The sequence below is a fragment of the Mustela erminea genome, chromosome 14, assembly GCF_009829155.1.
Source record: "Mustela erminea isolate mMusErm1 chromosome 14, mMusErm1.Pri, whole genome shotgun sequence".
NCBI classification, from domain to species: Eukaryota; Metazoa; Chordata; class Mammalia; order Carnivora; family Mustelidae; genus Mustela; species Mustela erminea.
The window spans coordinates 17,712,055-17,734,672 of NC_045627.1; the positions used below are offsets into that span (position 1 = coordinate 17,712,055).

Here is a 22,618-nt window from a genome sequence, read left to right on the forward strand (position 1 = left end):
GAGTGCCAGTGGAGTGATGGAATGGGGAACGCTTGGTGAACACAGAGAACTTTTCGCTGGAAGTGGTCGTGCCTCCATTTTATATGCACGCATGGAGACCTTGTGTCTCCCCACTGAGCAGAGAGCCTGATGCGGGGCTCCATCCCAGGACCCAGGATCATGACCTGAGCTGAAGGCACAGGCTTTAACCCACTGAGCCACCCAGGCACCTCTATTATTATTATTATTATTTTAAAGATGGTGGTATTTAGAGAGAAGAGTGTTGACGCCCTTTTGTCAGGAACAAGTCGCCTCTGGCCATAATTCTTGCTGCAGTAGCTTGGGAAAGTTCTATTTGGGAGGCTTCTGTTACACCTAAGCAAGATTTTTATTTATTTATTTGACAGACATAGATCACAAGTAGGCAGAGAGGCAGGCAGAGAGAGAGGAAAGCAGGTTCCCTGCTGGGCAGAGAGCCCGATGTGGGGCTCGATCCCAGGACCCTGGGATCATGACCTGAGCTGAAGGCAGAGGCTTTAACCCACTGAGCCACCCAGGTGCCCCAACAACTCACTCTTTAAAACAAATACAGTGTTTGGCACTATAATATAGTAAGCCTTTAATAAATATCAACTCGCTTACCTTTTATTTTCATCTTTGGTGATATAAATATGTTCTCTTTATTAACAAAGATTTTGCTGGAAGCTAAAAGCTGTTCACTATTGAGTGAAACATTTTAGGGGCAGGAGATGTTTGTCAAAAGCTTGATTCTGAAGCTGTTTGTGATATGAGTCAGTGGAAATTTTAATTGACACTATTAAATAATTCCTTGCTAGTTTGTATAATTGAAAAAAATTTAAAAGTGTTCTTTTATCTTTTTCTGTGCTATTTTTTCACCAGTTTATGTCAGGATGGCTAGGATTATCTGCCCAAATGTTTTTGTTTCTATTTTTTTAAAGGGAGTCCTCTCTCACATTAAACCAGCGGTTGCTTGATATCCCAAGTGTGCATTCAATTCTTATACAAGCCCTGCTATTCTGTTGGAAAAAATATAGTCCTCCATGTGAAAGGCTGACATAAATTTGACATACTTTCACGAAATGTGAAATGGTGGAGACTTCCAATCCTAAATTATTCTCTAAATGTTCATTTATATTAAAAGCCTCGGTCGGCACATGTACTCCAAATGTTAATATCCTAGGAGATTACTTACAATGGCCATTTGGACATAGCTGGAAAGGAGGCGATGAAAAATTTATCAGCTTTGGAATGGGGCTTGAGAAGTCATCTTGGCAGAAGTGGCCCTAAATTGTTCCAGGCAGATGGGTATCACTCTTCCTGTTTTCAAAGATGCTTGAGGAAGAAAGATTATATGACCCATTGGTGTCTTACCATAGTATTGAATGACCAGCTGTGAGGGCCTCCTTCCCTCCAGGTGCTACCATGACAGCCTCCCTCCTAACATTGGGTTCTTAGTCGAGAACAGCTCACCTTTATAATCACTTCTTGCATTTATTTATTTTTAAAGATTTTGTTTACTCATTTACTTGGCACAAGTACACGTGTGCAACAGAGAGAGAGAGAGAGAGCATGAGCTCCAGTGAGGGAAGGAGCAGAGGGAGAGAGAATCACAAGCTGACTCCAACTTGAGCATGAAGTCTGTTGTGGGCTGTCTCATCACCCTGAGATCATGACCTGAGCTGAGATCAAGAGTTGGACACTTAACTGACTGAGCCTCCCAGGTGCACCACAATTATTTTTTAATTGTCCCTTGATCCTTCATTTTCCTGACCTAAACAGTTCTTAAACATTCGGCTTAACCATTGAGTGACATTTTTAAAGAAACTTTATTTATTGGGGCGCCTGGGTGGCTCAGTGGGTTAAAGTCTCTGCCTTTGGCTCAGGTCACGATCCTAGGGTCCTAGGATCGAGCCCCACATCGGGCTCTCTGCTCAGCAGGGAGCCTGCTTCCCCTCTCTCTGCCTACCTCTCTGCCTGTTTGTGATCTCTCTCTGTCAAATAAGTAAAATCTTTAAAAAAAAAAAAAAAGAGAGAGAGATTTTATTTATCTATTTGAAAGAGAGAAAGCAAGAGCAGGGGGAGGGATGACAGGAGAAGCAGACTTCCTTGTTCATCGGGGAGCCGAATATGGGGCTCGATCCCAGGACCCTGGGATCATGACCTGAGGTGAAGGCACAGGCTTCACCAACAGAGCCACGCAGGTGCCCCTGGGTGACTTTTTAATTTTTTTAAAGCAATCAGATGTTTTATAGATTTTATTCGGAGTTTAGAATTGCCCTTTTCCTTCCTTTCCTTCTGCCCATCCTTTCTCCCTTTCTGTCCACTCTCTCTCTTACTGTCTTCCTGCCATTTATTCTGTCATTCGGTAAACGCTTTCCCAATACCTAGCCACACCAGCCGCTCTGCTGGGTATTGGGAATGCAGTGGGGGAACAGGGTCCATGTGGTACCTTGTCCCATGGAGCTCGCAAAGGCAGCTCTGCCCCTCACTTAGGATAGCGGGCAGTCATCGCCTGTGTGCCAGGGTCAGAGGCCAGCCTTCCACAAAATCATCATCAAACAAATAGGGGAGAAAGTGATGAGTCTGTCTAGGTCCTTAGTTGTGTGCGACATTGATCTTCACGGTTGTGCCTTTGTTCAGTATCACTTCGCTGGGGGTCAGATAAAAACCAAAGGGAAATTCAGTTTAAGAATGCAGGAGAACTCCATGGGGGCAATCTTGGCAATCTTGGAAGAGGTTCAAGAGCCAGCACATCCCCCCCCCCCCAAAAAGTGCATCACCAAAGGAAGAACAGTCATTTAAAACGATTGCGTCCTGGGACCCAGAGGGAAGCATGCCGTGTCTTCCAGAAAGGATTGGGGGAGGGTGACAGTAACTCGTAAATCAGCAGTTATATTTAGGGATTAAGCTGGAAGGGGGAATATTTGACATTATCAGTGCCAGTGTTTCTTTAAATTTCTGCATAGTTTTCTTCTGCATACACAAGGTCTCCTGGATGGGCTAGAATGCGGGGAAAGCAGTGGAGGGGATTATGGGAAATCGGCCTTCACCAAAGGACACAGAGCTCCCCCACCTCCACGGCTACTGTGGCTACCACCACCACAAGCTTAACCCCAATCGATTCACAAACTAGTGATGGGACAATGGTGGCAAAGACACATTGTCTCGTGGAATCATCACAACCTACCAACGGGGTAGGCCATTGTTACATCCCTGTCTCACAGATGGAGAAGTGAAGGCATGGAAAACATGCGATTTTCATTAGGTTGACAGCTTGTAAGTGGTGCAGTTATGACAACCCAGGTCTGTGTGACCACAGGAGACACCGTCATAACCACAGGCTGCGGTTCCCCTCTGCAGGCCAGTTTCACTCGAGAACCTTCACTCAGGAACCCTCCATTTCAAGCCGATCTTCACTTGGGCTTTGCTGTTTCCCCCCCCAGTCTCACGGATACACAGCTGGCGACTGCAGACAGGAAAAGAGATTTACTAATAAAAGGCTTCAAAATAGTGCTTACTTACAGTATAGAGACCATTCAAGATTAAAATCCAGATTTTCAAAGAATGGGGATTCATTTCGCAGCTGCAACTGCTCTCCATTAACTGATTAACTGCTCTCACTACTGACTGTTTACCCTATTTTAAGGTTGCAGAAATACCCAGTTAATCCTGCAGTTACCAGTCGTACAGACATTATATTTACATAGAATCACAGCTCAAAGTCATGCCCATGGACGTAATAAATGGTTCCGTTCTTTTATCGGTGGGTTTAGTTTCTCAGTGGCCGGTAATTTTGAACTTGCAATGTGTGCTGCATTGAAATTAAATATTCATTATGATCTTTTGAAGTTTACACTGGAAAGTACTTCAAAAACGAGCAGTCCATCAAATTATAATGTATCGCTTCTCTTTTAAAAAATCTGATCGTGGTAATCCTTTGTGAATTTTGCTCTTTACAATTCTTTCATCAATGCAGATGTTAGCAACTCACATGGGACGGCTCAAAAAATGCCTCCTCATAAAAGCTGTGGAAGAAAGTCAGTCATAAATCATACCCTTTAAATACGGGGGGAGTGTCTTGCTGTCGATTGTAGAGTTTCTCAAGAACAGATGATCGTGAAATGAAGGGTTTAATACTTCCACGAACAGAGCTCCTTCTTTATTGGTTTGTTTGCTGCTGATTGGACCCCTTCTTTGAAGGATGCCATTTCAGACTTACATTCTGTATTTTTCAATAACCTTGTAAAATTACCAGGAAGAACATCCAAAGAGAATTCTTAGCCTCACTTCCTGTACGAGTGTGTGTGTGTGTGTGTGTGTGTGTGTGAGAGAGAGAGAGAGAGAGAGAGAGGGAGGGTGGGTTGGGAGGCCCTCAGACTATGCATTCATATTTAATTGCATTGCATAGTTCATCTCGTGGCGCTTGGACTTGACTGATGGCTAACAGTAAACATGTATAATTATTCTTTCATGCACTTGGCCATTGGCAAGGGATTTTCATGGCAGTAATTTAACTGCTGAGGTTGCAAGTCGAGATTCCTCAGTTTTATTGGGATGCTGAACCTTGCAAGCTTATGGTTGATAATGTTATTAACGCTTTCCGCATTTCCTCCGTAGTAGAGGGGAAAATTGGAGGTACAGCACTTTGTGACAATAGTCCATGTGTGGGTAGCACACGGGGCCCCGGCAGGCCCCCGCAGGTCCCTGCCACCCTAGGGATCTCGGCTGTGCATTTTGTTGCTTTGGGAATACTTCAGTCTTTCACTTGGCAAAAATGCATGCCCAGAATCATTCTGTGTGTTGACTCTTGGCTTTTTTGGCTTTTGTCTTTTGGTTCCTAGACCTCTTTTGGCATTAATTTTGGTTCACCTTCTTAGGAAAATGTTCAGAATTGCAGAAAAGCTGAAAAAAAGAGCTCAATGACTTTTATATACATTAACTATTAGTGTTCTTTCAGATTGAGTTTTCCTATGTCCAGGTAAATAGAGGGAAATATTAATTTATCTGTTTATGTTTATTTTTCCTGAATCATTTGAAAGTAAGTTGATAAGTTGCAGACATCTTGATAGGTTTTCTTTTTCTTTTTCTTTTCTTTTCTTTTTTTTTTTTTTAAATCAGAATCCAGTTAAATATCATTCATTGCATTTGGTTGTTATATCTCTTTAGCTTTTTTTTTTTTTTTTAAGATTTTATTTACTTATTTGAGAGACAGAGCACAAACAAGGAGCAGGGGCAGAGGGAGAAGCAGACTCCGCACTAAGCAGCAAGCCCAGTGCAGGGCTCAATTTCAGTACCCTGAGATCATGACCTGAGCCGAAGGCAGGCAAGTAACCTATTGAACCTCAGGTGCCCCATCTCTTTAGCTTCCGTCTAAAGGTTTCTTCCCACAAACCCTCCCAGTCTCTAATTTTTTGTTATTTGTGAACAAATAGGCCAGTAGACAATCTGTTGATCTGAATTTGTCTAATTTTCCCCTCATTAGATTCATGTGCAACTAGGGGTTCTCAAATTTTAGCATGCTCTTGCATCATCGGGAGGCTTTCTCAACCTAGATTGCCTGCCCTGCCCCAGGCTTCCTGATTCGATAGGTCTATGTTGGGGTCCACTCACTCACTTCTAACAAGGTCCCAGGAGATGCTGATACTGCTGGTCTGAGGACCACACTTTGAAAACCACAGGGTTAAGCATTTTTTACATCACCGTCGTACATTTCTTGCAACATAGGGCAAAAGGTGAAGACCAGTTCCACTACTGATGATAAGCTTGATCATTTGCTTAAGGTACCGACTGCTCGATCTCTCCAGTGTAAAAGATCGTTTTTCTCCTTTGTAATTAATAAGTTATCTATGGAATGATGCTTTGTAATTAATAAGTAATCTATAAGGAGAAGCCTGTGAATTTCTATTCCTTAGCAACCTGCTTTTAGCACCCAGTGATAATCCTAGCCTGAATCAATTGTCAGTTTTCTTTCTTCCTCCTCCCCTCTCCCTGTCCAGACACCCCTACACTCTCCCTCACGTCCTGTCTCTCTCGCTGTCTCTTTCTTTCCCCTCCCTGCACACCTACCTACACATACAATCTCTCCCTCTCGCTCACGGTCTCCCTGCCCTCTCTTCCCCTCTCCCTACTTTCTTCCTCCCACCTACCCTGTTTCTGAGTTTCACTTTGGATCAAGATTTTTAAAATTTTGTTATTATTTGGGGATCTTAAAATTTTCCACATGTATCCAGTAATAGCCCCTTCTGGGTCCTTTTGAAACGATGCCATTACTCTCAGGCATTGCCTTGTTTTCTGGCAAAAGATGTTCAGCTCTCACCTTGCATTTTTCCTGCTCTAGGCCCAGAACCTGCCATTTCTTTAAGGAGACCTGACTCCTTTTAGTAGGGAATATCATTTAGAAGCCAGTATCTGCGTGCCGGGGGTTTCTAATTGTACCGGAGTGTCATTCGTGTCAGAGAACAAACCTGAGACTTCATCCCTTCGGAAGTGATGAGATCACACTGATATCTTCAGTTCAAATGCAGCATCAAATGCACCTTCCTCTGGTCCCCACTGGTCCCCACACTCATTTGCAGTGAAAACTCTGATGCTCTAAAGTAATTTTTTTCTTAAAACTTTAAAGTATATACATACTCATTTGCTCTAGTGCACACAGAATAGATTCAGAATTGCAACAGCGGTCCTTCGACCAACAATAACGGAACTACTAAGAAAACGAGATTTCCTTATAATTTTGTGTCAGAATTTACTACAGGGTCTAGTATTGAGTGTGGTAAATAGTCTGAGTTCTGTGCTTCAAAGGGTCTTAAATTATTTTTTATTTGTGTTTGTTATCAATTTGATAGACAGTTTATTGTAGTTGTTCCTGTTTTTATTCCATTTTAGGGTTTTTTCCCAATTATTTTTATTTCATTTTATGTTTGAATATGTGAAATATTTACTTGGCTGAAGTAAAAAATTACATAAAAATAAAAATTGAGATGTTTTAATCCTATTTGTGTTTATTAGTCTCAGGTTTATTTTTTTTTCCTATGTTTCTTTTGACAAGAATAAGTGCATGGACATTCCCCCCCCTTTTTTTTTAAGATTTTATTTATTTATTTGACAGACAGAGATCACAAATAGGCAGAGAGGCAGGCAGAGAGAGAGAGGAGGAAGCAGGCTCCCCACAGAGCAGAGAGCCCAATGCAGAGCTCGATCTCAGGATCCTCAGATCATGACCTGAGCTGAAGGCAGAGGCTTAACCCACTGAGCCACCCAGGTGCTTCAGGGCATGTGTCTTGATGAGCACAGGATGATGTATGGAGCTGCTGAATTAACTATATTGTATGCCGGAAACTAGTACTGTATTATATGTTAACTATATTGGAATTTAAAATTTAATTTAATATAATTTAATTTTAAAAAATGTGTGAACATTCTTCTCCTACCCACTTAAGCCCCCATGTTGCATCACCACTTCCTCATATCAAGGAGATCATATGATAGTTGTCTTTCTCTGCTTGACTTATTTCGCTAAGCATGATACGCTCTAGTTCCATCCATGTTGGGATTGGGAGGGAGACAAACCATAAGTGACTTTTAATCTCACAAAACAAACTGAGGGTTGCTGGGGGGAGGGGGTTTGGGAGAAGGGGGTGGGATTATGGACATTGGGGAGGGTATGTGCTTTGGTGAGTGCTGTGAAGTGTGTAAACCTGGTGATTCACAGACCTGTACCCCTGGGGATAGAGTATTATGCCTCCATCAGAAAGGATGAATACCCAACTTTTGTAGCAACATGGACGGGACTGGAAGAGATTATGCTGAGTGAAATAAGTCAAGCAGAGAGAGTCAATTATCATATGGTTTCACTTATTTGTGGAGCATAACAAATAGCATGGAGGACATGGGGACTTAGAGTGGAGAAGGGAGTTGGGGGAAATTGGAAGGGGAGGTGAACCATGAGAGACTATGGACTCTGAAAAACAATCTGAGGGTTTTGAAGGGACGGGGGGTGGGAGGTTGGGGTACCAGGTGGTGGGTATTATAGAGGGCACGGATTGCATGGAGCACGGGGTGTGGTGCAAAAATAATGAATACTGTTATGCTGGAAATAAAAAAAAAAAATGTGTGAACATATTTTTACAACTACCGCATTGTCTAATGTGGAGACTTCATCTCAAAACACGTATTCTATGATAGCACTTGTACTATATGAACTCACAAGCATTATCTCACTTAATGCCAACAACCATCCTGTCCCGTGCCACACATCTCTCACATCATAGCTTTATAGTTTTAATGAGCTTCCTGGCTGTAAATCAATTGCTATGACTGTACACCTTATATTACATTTTAGTGGATCACCGTACATGTCTATGCTACTTAGTGTCTTAGTTATTGTTTTAATGTTTTGAGGACAATGATTTTTAAAATGTAACCAAAGAAGAGACAATGAGGAGATCATGGGGAGCATGGGGAGAAATGAGTGAGGTGATAGATAAAGAAAGACTGACTCTAAGTTGGTGATTGTTGAAGCTCTGTGAAGGAGAGAAGCTTTGGGGCTCATTATACTGTTCTATCTACTTCTATATACTTTTTAAGCTTTCCAATATGAAAAGTCAAAAAATGGGGGGGAGAGAAATAGAAAACCTATCTCTTTTCATTTCAGTTTTCTGCCCAAGATTGATTGCAGTAAGGGAATATAAGTGCTTTTAATCATTGTAAAAAAAACAAAAACAAAAACACGGCAGATGAGCAGTTCTTCTCATGGCTGACAACTTTTCCGGTCGTCAGAATGAGCCACAACTTTCTAACACGTAGCCCTTCTTCTGCGACAAAGTCCCCAAACTTTACCATACACAGGAATCACCTATAGAGCTTGTTAAAATGTCCCCAGGTCCCAATACCAGCAATTATCATTTAGAACATTTTGGTAGAATAAGGAAATCTGCATTTTAAGCAAATACCCCTGGTGTTTCTGATTTCGGTGATAAATAGGCCCCAATTTTGATATACACTCTTCTGTAGATTTATAGTGAGGGCCCTTTCACATGTCAAGCAGTATGATAGATACAAAGATGAATGTGATGTTCATACATTATGCTGTATTTCCTAAAGAGACTTGCCAACTGGTAGAGAAGAATGACATGCATAAAGCATTATAACAGGTGTATAAAGACTTAGGCTGAGTCCATGTTATCCTACCAGCTCTCAGTAAGGAGTAAAGATCAGATTTCTTGTTGGGTTGAGCAGAAGATAACAGGAGCTCTGAAAATATAGAGGAATATATCATTGTTTGCTTTTCTAAAGAATCATGTTTCAAGCTGGTCTCGTCAAATGGTGAAAACTGTTTATTTTTTGCATGACATCTCTGATAAGTTCCAGGGTTTTGGGTTATTTTTTTTTAAAGATTTTATTTATTTATTTGACAGAGATCACAAGTAGGCAGAGAGGCAGGCAGAGAGAAAGGAGGAAGCAGGCTCCCCACTGAGCAGAGAGCCCGATGCGGGACTCGATCCCAGGACACTGGGATCATGACCTGAGCTGAAGGAAGAGGCTTTAACCATTGAGCCACCCAGGTGCCCCAAGGGTTTTCAGTTATTGATTAAAGAGGAACCCACATGCTTTGAATATAAAATATGCAAATGAAAAAGGTAGTGTGGAATTAAATTCATATTGTTGGCATTAAGTGTTTTCTAATAGCCAAGCAGTAGAAAGACTCTCCTAGTTCAGTAGCATCAAAATAATAACTAACTTCTTTAAGCAGTTATAAATGAAGGATAGTATTCTATATATATTAATCCATCATATATTGTCTCTTGAGTTAAGACAATAATCTCATTATATGGTGGCTATTCATTTAGGGAAAGCAATCTAATTTGTCCATTTGCTAGACTGAGTTACATTTTTATTGCGTATCTCTCACTCGTGAGTAATCTTTTTTTAAAAAGAGTTTATTCGACATTATCACATAAAGGACTAGTATCCAAAATCTATAAAGAAGTTATCAAACTCAACACCCAAAGAACAAATATTCTAATCAAGAAATGGGCAGAAGATATGAACAAATATTTCTGCAAAGAAGACATCCAGATGGCCAACAGGCACATGAGAAAGTGCTCTGCATCACTCGGCATCAGGGAAATACAAATCAAAACCACAATGAGATACCACCTCATACCAGTCAGAATGGCTGAAATTAACAAGTCAGGAAAAGACAGATGCTGGTGAGGATGCAGAGAAAGGGGAACCCTCCTACACTGTTGGTGGGAATGCAAGCTGGTGCAACCACTCTGGAAAACAGCATGGAGGTTCCTCAAAAATTTGAAAATAGAGCTACCCTATGACCCAGCAATTGCACTACTGGGTATTTACCCTAAAGATACAATTGTAGTGATCTGAAGGGGCACGTGCACCTGAATGTTTATAGCAGCAATGTCCACAATAGCCAAACTATGGAAAGAACCTAGATGTCCATCAACAGATGAATGGATAAAGAAGAGGTGGTATATATACACAATGGAATACTATGCAGCCATCAAAAGAAATGAAATCTTGCCATTTGGGAGGACGTGGATGGAACTAGAGGGTATTATGCTGAGTGAAATAAGTCAATCGGAGAAAGACAATTTTCACATGATCTCCCTGATATGAGGAAGTTGAGAAGCAATGTGGGGGGTTTGGGGGGTAGGAAAAGAATAAATGAAACAAGATGGGATCGGGAGGGAGACAAACCATAAGAAAATCTTAATCTCACAAAACAAACGGAGGGTTGCTGGGGGTCGGGGGGTCAGGAGAGGGTGGTGGGGTTATGGACATTGCAGAGGGTATGTGCTATGAAGTGCGTAAACCTGGCAATTCACAACCTGTACCCCTGGGGCTAATAATACATTATATGTTAATAAAAAAATTAAAAATTTTAAAAAAGAGTTTATTTATTTGAGAGATAGATAGGGGAGGGGGAGGGGAAGAGGAGGAGGGAAGAGAGAAGCTCAAGCAGACTCCCCACTCAATGCAGAGCCTGACTCCAGGTTTGATTTCACAACCTTGAGATCATGACCTCAGCTGATGTCAAGAGCCGGCCACTTAACTGACTGAGCCACCATCTCTTAAAGGGATGAGTAAGCACAGAGAAAAAGTGTAGCAAGCAAGCCAAACTTTTTGAAGAGGAGGATAATTTAAAATATATCTTTGGAATAAATGGTGTTGATTGAATTGAGCACTCATCTCAATTTCAGAGAAATGTCAATACTAAATAGTGCGATTTGCTTGCCTTAATTTTTCTCTGTGGTTTTGAAGAACTGCTTCTATCCTGAATAAAACGAAACAAAGGTAGAAGAATTGAAGTGTATCTAAAAGTCCAGGTGGCCACAGGAGCATTAACGACTCCTCATGTGTCACTGAACAATAGGTCAGAACTAACTCTGGTAAAGCCTGAAGTCACTCTAGAGTAGAGCATCTAGTTTAGCAAATACAGGTCTCTCGAGCACAAGTGAGTTCATTCAGCTTTCAAATATGTCTAACATCAGTGCTGGAACAGATTATATAATGGTCTGTATAAATCCCAATGCTGAAAGTGAGGCATGTGGCTCTCCTTACTGTCTGCAGTGACAGTAGACACTGGTGGGGTAGACGACTCCTCTGATGAAATAATGAAACGATGGCCTCCTGTTCAAACAGCCAGGAGGTAACTTACAGCTAAGGTATTTGAGAATAAGCCCTTGAATTTCATGTCCCATTAGTCAAAAGTTCTATTTGGTGCAACAACAGAAATAGCAGCTTAGAAAATGCTATTAAAATTGTATTCTAACCAAAGCAGAACTGTGCCCTCTTTAAATCATTACCGGTTCATTGTAAAGGATATTTATGAGTATACATTGTTCACAATTCTCCATGCCTCATCTTGCTAACCAGAGAATCTCTGAAGATGTGCATATCTTATAAATATATGCAGAACGTTCCTGCCTCTCCCTTTTATCTCTTTGACACTTTTCTTTAGACCACAGTGCATTTTTCTTGCTTATCTGCTTATTTGTTATATGTACTTCTTGGATCTCAGTTGGATGATGAACAAGACCTGGGCTTTAGGGATATGAGGGCAAATGTGCTGGGTCAGAGCTGGCAGAAATTGATTGCAGAGCTGGTTGAGGGAGAAGAGCCTGAAAAGCTATTTGAGAAATAACCCAGGCTGTGTCTACTTCTTGGATCCACAGCTACCTGGTTACTGGGGGGGGGGGGGGCGGGGTCCAAATAAACCTACATACAGAGCCACCAAGAAGCCTCCTTGGAGAGGGCAGAAGTAGGGGAGAATGCAACATATGCCCCCCCCCCCTTCAAGAAAAAAAGCCTGACAAAGAAGTCACGGTAAGAAATAATTTTTGTTGAGAGCTTGTACCGTGTTAGCTATTATGAACACAGGCCTAAATCCTAGGGAGAGAGAGAGAACTGTAAGGACATGCCGAAGGGCTATTCACACTACATTTTGGAACTCATGAGAACCAAAAAATCCTGCTTCAAAATCCATCTAAAAGAGTAATAATCAAATAGGAGCTTTTGTTCCCCGGGGATCAAGGCAGTCACTGGCAGAGAAATGCTGTGCCCAACTAAGGGACAAAGGAAATATTGAGCGTTGGGGAGCACCACAGATTGGTGAGTACGACTGCTGCCACTATGCCTTGTGAGCAACGATGGAACCTTCTCCACACATGGAGCTTTTACTATCGTCACTCCAGCACATCTCCTAAGACTGAGAACATCATTCTACATAAGCACACCGCCATCACTAAACCTGAGAAAGATCAGTTATTATGTAATTTCACCTAATATTTTGTCTATATCTGGGTTTCCCTAATTCTCTCAAAAAACTACAGCTGGATCTCCCTACCAACCACCACTCCCCCGCCCCCAAGCTGGATCCAAGGCCATTTCAGGAATTGTTTTAGTTTGGCTTCTTTCTCTAGGGAGTTTTTCATTGTTAATTTGGAAATAATTTCAGAGTTAGAGTTACAAAGTTACAAGCATAATACAAAGAATTCTTATGTATCTTTCACTTGGATTCCCTAAATATGAATTCTTGACCTCATTTGTTGTCTGTCTCTCTCTGTCTCTGTCTTAGTCTTTCTCTCTCTGTACGTGTATAAGATGAAATTGTTATTTCTTTCTGAACTGTTTGAGAGTAAGTTGCAGAAGTGATATTTCATATCCTTAAATACTTTAGTACATATTTCCTTAAAACAAGGACACTCTCTTATATAACCATAGTACAATTGTCAAAACCAGGAAATTAGCATGGATACAATATTATCTAATCTACAGACTTTATTCAAATTTTGCCAGTGGATTCAGGGATGCCTTTTATAACAACAGAAAAATATTACTTTTTTATACTCCAAGATTCAATCCAGGATCACATGTACATTAAGTTGTTATGTCTTTTTAGTTGTTGGGTTTTTGGTTTTGGGTTTTTTAATCTGGAACAGTTCCTCAGTCTTTGTCTTTCATGACCTTGGTACTTTTGAAAAGTTGGAAAGTACAGAACAATTGTAATACAAAGTGTCCCCTGATTTCAGTTTGTCTGATGTTTCCTCCTGATTAGATGCAGGTTTTGCCTTTTTTCCTGGATGTGATGTGTGTTTCTCAGAACATTGTGTTACAAGCCATGTGATGCTGCTCTACCCCACCACTGGTTAACTTACCCATCACTTTAACTTGGTCGTGGTAACTGGTGATGATCACTGGGTAAGAGGATGTTTGTCAGATTTCTCTACTGTCAAGTTACAATTTTTCTCTTTGTAATTAATAAGTAATTTGTAGGGAGATACTTGGACTATGTAAATATCTGTTTCTTTAACCCACTGGTTTCAACATCCATGGATGATTCTTGCCTGAATCTTATCCAGATAAATTTTATGCTTTGACCAGGACTTTTTGCTTCTTTCTCTCCTAAATGACCTCAAAAACACTATTTTATAACTCTACTCAGAGTTTCTTCCAAATTCTAGCTCGTTGGCTCCAGATATCTTCCACGGTATGTTCATAGACCAGGTGTTGTTGTGTCTCTTCCTTCTCACACCTTCCCCTTGGACAGGTGCTTGTTCTCTCCCAAACTTTTATTGGCTTAAGCCATCAGTTTGTTATGTAAGACATTTCACATGACATTTCTGCTTTGTCCCAGTTTTTCTCCTGACTGTTCCTGGTTTTAAACAAAAATCTTTTCTCTTTAATGCCCACATCCTGAAACACATCTACTTCTGTTTCTCAAGTGGGCATTTAACAGCTTCCTTCGTGAAAGACTTTCCCATTGTTAGTCGCCGTTGTTTTATAACCATGGCTTTGAGCTTCCAAATCTTCCTTTCTTTGTAGTGTCCTTCTTCTACCTCTGCTGTTTTAGCTTTGGAAGGTCACCTTCATCAAGCCTCTTAGGATCTCTTTCCATGTGGGCTGTGGGAATTTGAAGCCCATTGCCCGGTGGTTGTCATCTTACATCTTCGAATGCTGGAATGCAAAAATGAGCAAATTCTGTACTGTTCTTTCTAGCACCTCTGCTTCCAGGGAACTGACTTGTGTTCATTACCTGTATTACTACTTTTCCCCCTTAGGTTATGTTTCTTCTACATTTTTACCAATTTCAGCTTGTCTTCCAAAACACTCTGAACTCATTTTTTACAAATAGTTTGTTCATTTTTCCATTTACCACAGATTGCATATGCTTTCCCCATCTGTGTGGCTGCAAGCAGTCAAGTTCATTCTCACGAGTGCCCATTATACAGCTTCCCCTTCATTTTCATTTTGATATGTTTCCCAGAGAAGCAGTACATTCAGTGTGAGATTCTAAACCTTCGGTGTACCTGTTCTTGCCTTCATTCTACCATGTCCTGTGCTCTGGCCATCTCCATAGCTATGTCTGTATTCTTGCAAAAATTCCATATAATCTTCCACTTAAGAAATACCAGGTCAATTGGCAGTTCTCAAACTTGAAACCTTCCCCAGCTGCACCCCACAGAGAAGTGTTTTTTTGAATGACAACTACCATTTCTTGAGCTTTAACCATGCCCTTCCATGAAATCAAGTCTTTAAAAGAAATGCAGTTTGGGGCACCTGGGTGGCTCAGTGGGTTGAGCCTCTGCCTTCGGCTCAGGTTGTGATCACCAGAGTCCTGGGATCGAGCCCCTCATCGGGCTCTCTGCTCAGCAGGGAGCCTGCTTCCCTTCCTCTCTCTCTGCCTGCCTCTCTACCTACTTGTGATCTCTGTCTGTCAAATAAATAAATAAAATCTTAAAAAAAAAAAAAGAAATGCAGTTTGTTGTGTGTTGTATATAGTGAAGGACATATAGCACATGATAACAGGTAGCCTGTGAAGTCCTTGAAATTGTGTCCAGACTTTTGTGCATTTCTCTTGGGGGAGAGGGTTTATGGTTTCATCAAATTCTCAAAAGCATCTGCCTCTTTTTCTGAAGTTCTGGTCTAAGTTCATCTTCTCTGGTCTAAAAGCCAACCAGACTACCTCTTTTGCATTTTAGCATCTTAAGAAGTAAATCTTCAATACCAGAGTCTTCCTCTTCTATGCCATTCTCCAAGGGGGAACTGGGTTTAGCTTTTCCCAGGTTACTGAAATTCTGAAGAGTTCTCTTGGAGTTTTCCCATCCTTTTCTCATCAAGAGAACCCAACTTTGCAATTTGGAAATCCTGTCAATTCCCGAACCCCAGGGGCATTAGTTATGGTGTTGGATTCCTGCGCTCTAGCCTGTAATCACTCTGCTTTACTGGGCAGTTGCTCTCCTGTTTCGTAGGCAGATGACTACAAATAGTTTTCCTTCCAGGTGTCCTTCTGGAGTATTTCTCCCTTCCAGAAGCTACATCCATGTTCCCTGCCCTCTTCCTTCTGTCTCCCGTACCTTCTGTGGTCCATATGGAGGACAAAATAGACAGGTGAAAGGTGTTTGCCTCCTTTCCATTTATTGTCTTCTGTGTCCCCCACCACAACTTTGATAACTGCTGCCTCTGTCCTGCCCTAGTTTTCCAAATATGCTTTTCTTCCTTTCAAAATGCCCACTCGAAGCTGACACTTACCAAAATCCTGAATCAAAAGAGAGAATATGCTGGGATACACGTCTCTGTACTCTCTCATTTACACTTCCATTGCTCTTGCTCTTGACTCCCTTTGTCGGTTAGCTCTGCCCTCGCTACACCCAAACCACACTTTCATATGCCTTCCCTTTTCCCTCTTCTACTGTCCCACCTCCTCCTTCCCAGGCATGCTTTCCCCCACCTCCCCCATATTGGCCGTCATATTTCCATCTCTGCATCCTCTTTCTCCCCACATTTCCCTCCCCCTTCACCCTCTCCAGCAGTCTCCCCCTGATTTCCCTTCTTTGCAGTGTGCTCCACTCACTTAAATGGAGATGATTTGTTTTGACACAATCTCTGTGAGGTACTGAGAGCAAATGTATTCTATGCTCCATCTTATAAAGATAGTAAGTGAAGCTTGAAAAGTTTAACTTATGTGTCTAACACCACACAACCAGTTGCCACAAACCCAGAGTTCCCTTGTCACACTCGTTTTATCTAGTGATAAGACAAAGAAATAGGTAATACTTGAATGTTGCTTATTACTCTCTAGAATCTAGAATATAAGTGACTTTATCTAGTGTCTTGGTTTCCTGAGATTTCTGCATAATTTTTAATCAAAAAGAATAAAAAATTAACCCTGGCCTAGAGAAAGATTCACTACTGATTTGGGGAGTTACTGTTGTCCCAAATTATGTACTTGGCACAGCAGTGGGACCATGACCTGGGCTACGTTCTCTGCTCCCAGATCTGATGCTCTGCTCTTTTCTTTTCTTTCTTTCTTCCTTCCTTCCTTCCTTCCTTCCTTTCTTTCTCTCTCTCTCTCTTTCTTTCTTTCTTCAACATTTTACTTATTTATTTGAGAGAGAGCGAGCCCAAGTGGGATTAGGGACAGAGGGAGAGGAATATTCCCCGTGAGCAGAGAGCCCGATGTGGGGCTTGATCCCAGGACCCTGAGATCATGGCCTGAGCTGAAGGCAGACGCTTAACCAACTGAGCCACCCAGGCACCCCACTGATGCCCTTCTGACATAGCTTCACCATCACTAGGAATATTATCTTTTGAAAATACTCCCTCTACCAGGCTAGCCTTTCAATATGACACCACTCACCTTCAGAAAGACCTCACGCTTAATTTCCCAATGCTCTTGGGTCACCTTAGAAAGAACAGAAGGACTGCTTTTGAAAAGTAAACAGAGCTTCTCATAAATCCTTTAACAAAATGAAAAAGCGATAATAAATATTGTTCCATTAAATTGTAGAGTCTCCTGTTAATTTTATTCGCTCCTCCTTAAGCTCTGTAGTTATCCTTGTGTTCTGTACTGGCTCAAAGCAGAGCCTGTTCACAGCATGAGTTAGAAAGTGTTTTGCTGAATGGAGAGATGAACGAATATTCCATTTGTATGCTGATGATCAAGAAAGTGAAAGCCAGAAAACTTTGTTTCATACTTTCACTTTTTTGCAAACAAATAGTAGTCAATCACAATGCCACACAACTTCCTGTCGTGGAACTTTCTCCACTCTGACCCTGACCCTGACCCAACTCCTGCTTTCTGCATTCCTCTCAAAAATCTGTCACTGTCCCTGCGTGTATTTTAACAGAATCCATGTGTGCCATCTTCTTCCCCTTTACCTGATTTTGTGTGTGTGAGCCCTGTGCACATCAGGCGCGGGCATCTATGTTGTACTATCATGACGAAGGATAATCTATCTTCTTTTAGGTTAATTTCAGAGCCAGAGGTCAAGACATTGTCATCTGAATGGCTTCCAGTGTTTTCCATCTTGCTTATGCTCTCCTAATGTTAGAATTGTTTGGGAATGTTTTTATAACCCAGTCATCCACAGTGGTAAAAAAAAAAAAAAAAAAAAAAAATGGACAAATAGAGATTTGAGAAGTGACTTCACATCCCACATCCCATCGAAGGGAACGATCAGGAGAGTTAAGATTTGTGCCTTCAATTTATTGCTTGAAAAAAGAGGGTAAAAATAAAAAAGGTCAGGGAAGGAGAGAGAGAAAAAGGAAGGGAAAGTCTTCTCCCACAATATGAACAGATCTAAATTCATAGTCATAGCCCCACAATAATGGAAGACTGTGGTCTTGAGCTGGCTTATAAAGTGATAAGGACTAGTAGAGCACTCACTGTCTCAAAAATAATGTACAGGGGAAAACCTGGGAAACTTACAAATTAAAAAATGAACCAGGGGAAGACACTCTGCTGAGCGTTACACAAAATCACAGACCGCCTGATATCATTGTAGTTGCTCATTAACTGATGACTGATACTCAGGTGTCATGCTTCCCTCTGTTCCAATATAGCTTCTAGTAACATCCAAAGATACTCTGCAGGAGGTGGGGGAAAACCAGATTATTATCTGCTCAAGCCTCTATTAAATATCCACTTATATAAATAAATATCCTTTATTATCTACTTTGCCAGAATATCAGAATATACATTGTTGACGAAAACAATTATAATATATGTAACTCCTATTAAGTATCTGTTTATTGTGTTTTCTGACGCTACGTCAGGTTATTGTAATGGTTCATTTGAAGCTGGCTTGTAAGTCAACACACGCCAAAGCCAGAGGTGACTCATGCTGGTGAGACAGTGAAAAATAAGCATTGATTGAATTTCTTGTACAACAGGAAAAGTTGACTAGTGTAAAAGGTCAGTTATTGGAGGTAGGCCTCATCTGCAAATGTTCCGGGTTATAAAATATGTTAAATGGTTTCAGATCTTATTCACTTTCAGTCTTACACAGGAGTTTGTCCTCTGTGGAAGGAGTACTGCCATACATGTAGGGAGGGAACAGAGGCTATCCTGTCTCTAAGTTTGGTCTTCTGTCTCCTTACTTTTCATTAGTTAATTTATTTGTTTGACAGAGAGAGAGAGAGATCACAAGTACACAGAGAAGCAGGCAGAGAGAGAGGGGGAAGCAGACTCCCTGCTGAGCAGAGGGACCCTGAGATCATGACCTGAGCTGAAGGCAGGGGCTCAACCCACTGAGCCGCTCAGGGCCCCCTGCGTCCCTACTTTTAGAAACCACCTACAGGTCACCTTTTTGTAATTATTCGGGGATGAAGAGATTGAAAACAGGGGAGAAAATTGCACACACACAAAACTGAGCAGGAAAATCATGTTGGGAAAATATAAAAAGCCCACAAAAGCAGGTGAATAATTTACATTTTACTGTTATAAATACATTAGCAGCTTGTATGCCATTTCCCATAGCTGCCACAATACCCACCTCTTGGATTTTTCCTGATGTTTCTTATGGGGACTGAATGTTACTTCAAACATTACCTTCTGAAATGCAGCGGGCACCTGTTCCGCGAGGGTACCCTAAGAAAAGTTCTGCAGGCTGAGGGGTGGTGGGAGGGGGGCTGTGGAGTTCCCGGTAAAGTAATATTAGGAGGTTCTCACACAATCTCTTTTCCTCTTGACACACGTGATGCATAGGCGTAAATGGAAAGTTCTGCTCTCAAGCCAGTTATTTAACTTTGTTTATCCTAGTTTTTCTCAAACATACTTCTGAGGTATTTTTTAATACTTTTAAATACCTTTTAAATACTTTTAAAACTTTTATGTTACTTGTTTTGTTTTACTTTACTTTATTTTTATTTTATTTTACTCTCACACCATTTACCAGCTCTGAGAATTGGCAGTCTCACTTCAGAAAACACTGGGCCGCCCTTCACCTTCATGGGCCTTCGTCACCTCCTGTCACATCAGCCCTAGCGCCTCAAGTTCAGCAGCGCTATTAGGGGTAATTATAATTAATGCTCCTTCTCCTTCTGCATATGCTGCAGACACACAGGGCTGTGGATGGAGAACTCTCAGCACTGTTCAGTGAGGAGGAGGAAATCTTCATAAATGGCAGCTTAATACGATAGTTTGATACATTAAATCCAGTTTTGAAATAGGGGCCAGAGTACTAAATGGGCTGTCTGGGAATTATACGTTAGTTCGTCGGTTAGCTCATGTATACTCAAGAGACAATGGAAGCTGATAGAGGAGAGTCGGTTTCAATCCATTTTGGGGTCTACAACACAGGAAAATATTTACTACGGTTTGGAATGCCCCAGGGGTTTGGTTGTTTTTTCCTCGTGTTTTAGGCTTTACTATGTTACAACTCCTACGTAGTTTGTATGCTGTGGCTGAATTGCATAGCTGTAGTCTTTTCAAGAAATCTTATAGGAAAAACAAAATTTTAAATTTTGAATAAAATCCCAGTTTTAGTTAAGAAGAGGTTTATATTTTGATGCTTTATTGTACAACCTTAGAATTCTGAGAATTTGAATGGTTCATCAAAATAAATCCAGTTTAGGGGCGCCTGGGTGACTCAGTGGGTTAAAGTCTCTGCCTTTGGCTCAGGTCATGATCCCAGGGTCCTGGGATCGAGCCCCGTATCGGGCTCTCTGCTCGGTGGGTAGCCTGCTTCCCTTCCTCTCTCTCTGCCTGCCTCTCTTCCTACTTGTGATCTCCGTCAAATAAATAAATAAAAACTTTTTTAAAAATCCAGTTTTAAAAATGAGTATGTCATATTTTTCAAATGGGTTGTGACTGTGACTTGCAGTTTGTAAATTTACTTTTAAGAGAGCTAGAACACGTTACTCCTGCAAAAACTGTGTTTACATTTGCTGAGAATAAACAGGATTCTTGACCTTAAAAAACAGACAATGTTCTATATCATCTGATCTTGTTGAGTAATTTATTGCCAGAGTCGTGCCTAACGTTCATCTTGTGTGCACACGGTTCTTTTACATAAAGATTGTAGGTGCTCCCACTCACGAGGTTAAAAGTTCATAGGTAAGAGTGAAGAAAAACTTTTGGTTTAAAATGGCAGAGTAAGGGATTAACCATAATTAAAGTAACTGCTTACGATGTGTGCTTCTTTTAAAATAATCTCCGACTACTTGATATTTAATAAACTTGGAGATTAAATATTAGAGAATTACCTCAAGGCATTGCAAAATAATTTCACTAATTCAGTTTCTAAAAGGTAAATGTTTTGCTGCAGCTTACTCCCAAATCAGCTTAAACCAGGTCCTTTTGATGGCTAAGTGAACAAATTGAAATTAGCATTCTGGGCCACATAGTTTTCTCCCCGTAAAATCCAGCCAAAAATCCATATAGAAGGTTTATTTTCCAAAGAGTTTTAAGAGACTTTTAATGTCATTCTAATCAATTTTCCAAGACAGGGGGTCCCTTTAGCTGAGCAACGGGCTGCTGTCTCATGTTGCTGCCCATCTAGCTGCTCAATATGGAAAATCAGTATTTCAGAAAAGAGTTTGTAGTTTGATCAAGGCCAGACTTTCGAATTTCCCTTCTTGTCTCATAAGAAATGACAGCGTGAATACTCTGATTCCATATTCTGAATTGCTCCCGGGTAGAAACAGCTTGAGAATACCAATGAATGGTCTTCAAAATCTCGGCTGATGAACCGAGTCTTCCACATCCACAGACATGGCCGTGAGGTTGCCTTTGCTGCCGTGAGCGTCTCTCGAGACAGGCCTGATGCACCGGTGTGGCCCCCCGCTGCAAGGGGTTATCTGTTCTTGGAGAAAATGGGGAGCTCGAATTGACGAGGTCTTGCTATTCAGTTTCAATCTGAAAAACCTTGGGAACCATACACTCCACATTCCTTTTGGCCTTCGGCTTGTTTACACAAAGGGAACAGATTCAAAGGACTCATGTCCTAGAATTCCTACCGGCCTCATCGTGCAGAGCTGTGGGTTTGATGTTCTTGTTCTCAATGTATCGCAGGGTCTGAGTACCCGGGTACCATGGTGATTAAGTGCCGTTGAAATGCACAGGTCATCAGTCAGTGTGCGGGAGGATTGCTTTCTCCCTTTCCTTTTGCCAACAGACAAAAGCAGTCTTCCTAGAAGCAATGAGCATAAGAGGACACTTAACATTTACGTTATGAGGACAGCAGTGATAAAGGCAAAGATGCCATTTAATTACTAACTTCACCTGGGCAGGGACTATCTCCAGGGAAAGAAAACCCGAGTTGGCCTCTCCCCATATAGAACACAGGCCTCTTCCCCCCCCACCCCATTTTTTAAATAGGAAGATATTGAAAAGGCCAATCATTTGCCTCTCAAGCTGACTTCAGGTCCAGAATGGAATTGGGACCAAGACCCAGAATTCCTGGATTTCCAAGCAAGACCACTGTGTGGAGGGGGTCATCTCATAGATCCCCCTCCTCGCTTGAATCACTCAAGTGTCCTGAAGAGGAAGCACGTGGTGGTTGAAAAGAAGCCATGCTGGCTAAACTAACGAATAATGCTTTCTTAAGTCTTTGAAATATTCAGATGCACACGTTTCATTTTAAACATTGGCAGCTTTGCCATTCACAACTATGACCCAAATTCCTCCCTCAAACATTTTAATTGAAGCCAAATTACTTTGCTTTCTGTTTTTACATAAGAATGTAGCACCCTCATTGCTGTGACAAGAATCATGGAAAATTTGGCTTCCGGCACTTTTGCTTTCTTAGCCTTCAACCTCTGTTTCCTCACATTTATGTCCTTGTTCAACCCATGTTCTCATACTTTATATTTT

At 41.3% G+C, this 22,618-nt stretch overlaps 1 protein-coding gene across 6 annotated transcripts in view; it reads left to right on the top strand.

Annotated features, from left to right (window-relative positions):
• Positions 1-22,618, top strand: part of RNLS (renalase, FAD dependent amine oxidase) — a 263,258-nt gene that overhangs the window by 76,327 nt on the left and 164,313 nt on the right. The window lies entirely within an intron of this gene.